The 5,684-nt window shown below is 40.5% G+C and overlaps 1 non-coding gene across 1 annotated transcript; it reads left to right on the top strand.

Annotated features, from left to right (window-relative positions):
- The first annotated feature begins 2,136 nt into the window (after nt 1-2,136).
- LOC130937366 (small nucleolar RNA R71) lies at nt 2,137-2,244 on the top strand. Its single transcript, XR_009068586.1, has one exon. It is a non-coding gene; the product is annotated as a small nucleolar RNA R71 (small nucleolar RNA).
- Nucleotides 2,245-5,684: the final 3,440 nt, after the last annotated feature.

A 5,684-nucleotide genomic window follows, 5' to 3' on the forward strand; every position in this document is an offset into this window, starting at 1 on the left:
GATCCTGAGATGTCAAGGAAAAGTCATCCCTGCACCAAATGGCATGCAAAATCATGTTTTGTGCCATTTCTGGCGTTAAACGCCGGGCTGATGCCCATTTCTGGCGTTTAACGCCAGCTTCTTGCCCCTTTCTGGCGTTTAACGCCAGTCTGGTGCCCCTTTCTGGCGTTAAACGCCAGTCTGGTGCCCCTTTCTGGCGTTAAACGCCCAACAGCTAACCTTACTGGTGTTTAAACGCCAGTAGGTGCGTCCTCCAGGGTGTGCTGTTTTTCTTCCTGTTTTTTATTCTGTTTTTGCTTTTTTCATTGATTTTGTGACTTCTCATGATCATCAACCTAAAAGAAAGATAAAATAACAAAAGAAAATAGTTAATTATAAAACATTGGGTTGCCTCCCAACAAGCGCTTCTTTAATGTCATTAGCTTGACAGAGGACTCTCATGGAGCCTCACAGATACTCAGAGCCATGTTGGAACCTCCCAACACCAAATTTAGAGTTTGAATGTGGAGGTTCAACACCAAACTTAGAGTTTGGTTGTGGCCTCCCAACACCAAACTTAGAGTTTGACTGTGGAGGCTCTGTTTGGCTCTGTTTTGAGAGAAGCTCTTCATGCTTCTTCTCCATTGTGATAGAGGGATATCCTTGGGTCTTAAACACCAAGGATTCTTCATTCACTTGAATGATTAACTCTCCTCTATCAACATCAATCACAGCCTTTGCTGTGGCTAGGAAGGGTCTGCCAAGGATGATGGATTCATCCATGCACTTCCCAGTCTCTAGGACTATGAAATCAGTAGGGATGTAATGGTTTTCAACTTTTACCAGAACATCCTCTACAAGTCCATAAGCTTGTTTTCTTGAGTTGTCTGCCATCTCTAGTGAGATTTTTGCAGCTTGCACCTCAAAGATCCCTAGCTTCTCCATTACAGAGAAGGGCATGAGGTTTACACTTGACCCTAAGTCACACAAGGCCCTCTTGAAGGTCATGGTGCCTATGGTACAAGGTATTGAAAACTTCCCAGGATCCTGCCTCTTTTGAGGCAGTTTCTGCCTAGACAAGTCATCCAGTTCTTTGGTGAGCAAAGGGGGTTCATCCTCCCAAGTCTCATTTCCAAATAAGTTGTCATTTAGCTTCATGATTGCTCCAAGGTATTTAGCAACTTGCTCTTCAGTGACATACTCATCCTCTTCAGAGGAAGAATACTCATCAGAGCTCATGAATGGCAGAAGTAATTCCAATGGAATCTCTATGGTCTCATTTTGAGCCTCAGATTCCCATGGTTCCTCATTGGGGAACTCATTGGAGGCCAGTGGACGTCCAGTGAGGCCTTCCTCAGTGGCGTTCACTGCCTCTTCTTCCTCCCAGAATTCGGCCATGTTGATGGCTTTGCACTCTCCTTTTGGATTTTCTTCAGTATTGCTTGGGAGAGTACTAGGAGGGAGTTCAGTGATTTTCTTGCTCAGCTGACCCACTTGTCCTTCCAAATTTCTGATGGAGGACCTTGTTTCAGTCATGAAACTTTGAGTGGTTTTGATTAGATCAGAGACCATGGTTGCTAAGTCAGAGGGGTTTTGCTTAGAATTCTCTGTCTGTTGCTGAGAAGATGATGGAAAAGGCTTGCCATTGCTAAACCTGTTTCTTCCACCATTATTGTTGTTGAAACCTTGTTGAGGTCTCTCTTGATTCTTCCATGAGAAATTTGGGTGATTTCTCCATGAAGAATTATAGGTGTTTCCATAGGGTTCTCCTAGGTAATTCACCTCTTCCATTGAAGGGTTCTCAGGATCATAGGCCTCTTCCTCAGATGAAGCTTCCTTAGTACTGCTTGGTGCATTTTGCATTCCAGACAGACTTTGAGAAATCAAATTGACTTGTTGAGTCAATATCTTGTTCTGAGCCAATATGGCATTCAGAGCATCAATCTCAAGAACTCCTTTCTTCTGACTAGTCCCATTGTTCACAGGATTTCTTTCAGAAGTGTACATGAATTGGTTATTTGCAACCATTTCAATCAGCTCTTGAGCCTCTGTAGGCGTCTTCTTCAAATGAAGAGATCCTCCAGCAGAGCTATCCAAAGACATCTTGGATAGTTCAGAGAGACCATCATAGAAAATACCTATGATGCTCCATTCAGAAAGCATGTCAGAAGGACATTTTCTGATCAATTGTTTGTATCTTTCCCAAGCTTCATAGAGGGATTCTCCATCCTTCTGTCTGAAGGTTTGGACTTCCACTCTAAGCTTACTCAATTTTTGAGGTGGAAAGAACTTTGCCAAGAAGGCATTGACTAGCTTTTCCCATGAGTCCAGGCTTTCTTTAGGTTGTGAGTCCAACCATGTCCTAGCTCTGTCTCTTACAGCAAAAGGGAATAGCATAAGTCTGTAGACTTCAGGGTCAACCCCATTAGTCTTAACAGTGTCACAGATTTGCAAGAACTCAGCTAAAAACTGATGAGGATCTTCCAGTGGAAGTCCATGGAACTTGCAATTCTGTTGCATTAGAGAAACTAATTGAGGCTTAAGCTCAAAGTTGTTTGCTCCAATGGCAGGGATAGAGATGCTTCTCCCATAAAAGTCGGGAGTGGGTGCAGTGAAGTCACCCAGCACCTTCCTTGCATTGTTGGCATTGTTGTTTTCGGCTGCCATGTGTTCTTCTTCTTTGAAGAATTCGGTCAGGTCCTCTAAAGAGAGTTGTGCTTTAGCTTCTCTTAGCTTTCTCTTCAAGGTCCTTTCAGGTTCAGGATCAGGCTCAACAAGAATGCTTTTGTCTTTGCTCCTGCTCATAAGAAAGAGGAGGGAACAAGAAAATGTGGAATCCTCTATGTCACAGTATAGAGATTCCTTGAAGTGTCAGAGGAAAAGAAGAGTAGAAGACAGAAGTAGAAAATTCGAACTTATCAGAGGGATGGAGTTCGAATTTTGCATTAAGGGATAGTGTTAGTCTATAAATAGAAGGATGTGAGAAGAAGGGAAGTGATTTTCGAAAATTAAGTAGAAGATTTTGAAAACATTTTTGAAAAACATTACTTAATTTTCGAAAATGAAAGTGGGAAAGAAATAAAATGATTTTTGAAAAAGATTTTGAAATTAGAAATAAAAAAGATTTGGTTGAAAACTATTTTGAAAAAGATGTGGTTGAGAAGATTTGATTGATTTTAAAAAGATGTGATTGAGAAGATATGATTTGAAAAACATTTTTAAAAAAAGATTTGATTTTGAAAATTAAAAACTTGACTAACAAGAAAAGATATGATTCAAACATTAAACCTTTCTCAACAGAAAAGGTAACATACTTGAAATGTTAAATCAAATCATTAATTGATAGTAAGTATTTTAAAAAAAAGAAATTGATTTAAAAAAAAAAGATTTGATTGAAAAATTGATTTGAAGAAGATTTGATTTTGAAAAGATTTTGAAAACTAAAAAAAATTTGATTTGAAAACAAAAATCTTCCTCCTTGTGCCATCCTGGCGTTAAACGCCCAGAATGGTGCACATTCTGGCGTTTAACGCCCAAAATACTACCCTTTTGGGCGTTAAACGCCCAACCAGGTACCCTGGCTGGTGTTTAAACGCCAGTCTGTCCTTCTTCACTGGGCGTTTTGAACGCCCAGCTTTTTCTGTGCAATTCCTCTGCTGTATGTTCTGAATCTTCAATTCTCTGTATTATTGACTTGAAAAGACACAAATTAAAAATATTTTTGGATTTTTAATAATAAAGAATAATCAAAATGCAACTAAAATCAAATAACAATGCATGCAAGACACCAAACTTAGCAGTTTGTATACTATTGACACTAATGAGAATGCATATGAGACACACAAAACACTCAAGTCAATAGAATTCAAAGATTAGAGCACGGAAATCATCAAGAACATCTTGAAGATCACTAAGACACATGAATGAATGCATGCAATTGATACCAAACTTAAGATGAGACACTAGACTCAAACAAGAAATTTTTGGATTTTATGATTTTTTTGTGTTTTTCGAAAATTAAGTGGAAAAAGATATCAAAATTCTTAATGAGAATTCCAGGAATCAGTGCAATGCTAGTCTAAGACTCCGGTCCAGGAATTAGACATGGATTCACAGCCAGCCAAGCTTTCAAAGAAAGCTTCGGTCCAAAACACTAGACATGGCCAAAGGCCAGCCAAGCCTTAGCAGATCACTGCTCCAAAAGCAAGATTGATAAAAATCAACGAGCTCTTGTGATGATAAGTTGAAACCTCGGTCCAATGGGATTAGACATGGCTTCTCAGCCAGCCAGACTTCAACAAATCATCATGAAACTCTAGAATTCATCTTCAAGAATTTCGAAAAAAAAAATACCTAATCTAAGCAACAAGATGAACCTTCAGTTGTCCAAACTGAACAATCCCCGGCAACGGCGCCAAAAACTTGGTGCTGTTGCCGGATCTTGGCACTGATGTTACCAAAAGCTTGCTCAAAACTCGAACAATCCCCGGCAACGGCGCCAAAAACTTGGTGCGCGAAATTGTGAACAATACTTTTCACAACTCTCATAATCCCCGGTCATGAACTCCAAAAACTTGGTAGCTCAATTCCATGGCATTACACAACTTCGCACAACTAACCAGCAAGTGCACTGGGTCGTCCAAGTAATACCTTACGTGAGTAAGGGTCGATCCCACGGAGATTGTTAGTATGAAGCAAGCTATGGTCATCTTGTAAATCTTAGTCGGGCAAACTCAAATGTATAATGGTGATGAACGCATAAAACATAAAGATAAAGATAGAGATACTTATGTAATTCATTGGTAGGAACTTCAGATAAGCGCATGAAGATGCCTTCCCTTCCGTCTCTCTGCTTTCCTACTGTCTTCATCCAATCCTTCTTATTCCTTTCCATGGCAAGCTCGTGTAGGGTTTCACCGTTGTCAATGGCTACCTCCCATCCTCTCAGTGAAAACGTTTGCCTATGCTCTGTCACAGCATGGGGTAATCAGCTGTCGGTTCTCGGTCAGGCCGGAATAGAATCCATCGATTCTTTGCGTCTGTCACTAACGCCCGCCTGCTAGGAGTTTGAAGCACGTCACAGTCATTCATCATTGAATCCTACTCAGAATACCACAGACAAGGTTAGACCTTCCGGATTCTCTTGAATGCCGCCATCTGTTCTCGCCTATACCACGAAGATTCCGGTTAAAGAATCCAAGAGATATTCACTAGAGCCTTGGTTGCTTGTAGAACAAAAGTGGTTGTCAGTCACCTTGTTCATGGGTGAGAATGATGATGAGTGTCACGGATCATCACATTCATCAAGTTGAAGAACAAGTGATATCTTGGACAAAGAACAAGCGGAATTGAATGGAAGAACAATAGTAATTGCATTAATACTCGAGGTACAGCAGAGCTCCACACCTTAATCTATGGTGTGTAGAAACTCCACCGTTGAAAATACATAAGCATAAGGTCTAGGCATGGCCGAATGGCCAGCCTCCCAAAGTGAGTTCAATCATAAAACATGATCAAAAGCTCTCTCTCTAGATCAAAATACAATAGCAAAAGGTCCTACTTATAGAAAACTAGTAGCCTAGGGTGTACAGAGATGAGTAAATGACATAAAAATCCACTTTCGGGCCCACTTGGTGTGTGCTTGGGCTGAGCAATGAAGCATTTTCGTGTAGAGACTCTTCTTGGAGTTAAACGCCAGCTTTTAT

This window comes from Arachis stenosperma, chromosome 6, assembly GCF_014773155.1.
Source record: "Arachis stenosperma cultivar V10309 chromosome 6, arast.V10309.gnm1.PFL2, whole genome shotgun sequence".
NCBI lineage: Eukaryota > Viridiplantae > Streptophyta > Magnoliopsida > Fabales > Fabaceae > Arachis > Arachis stenosperma.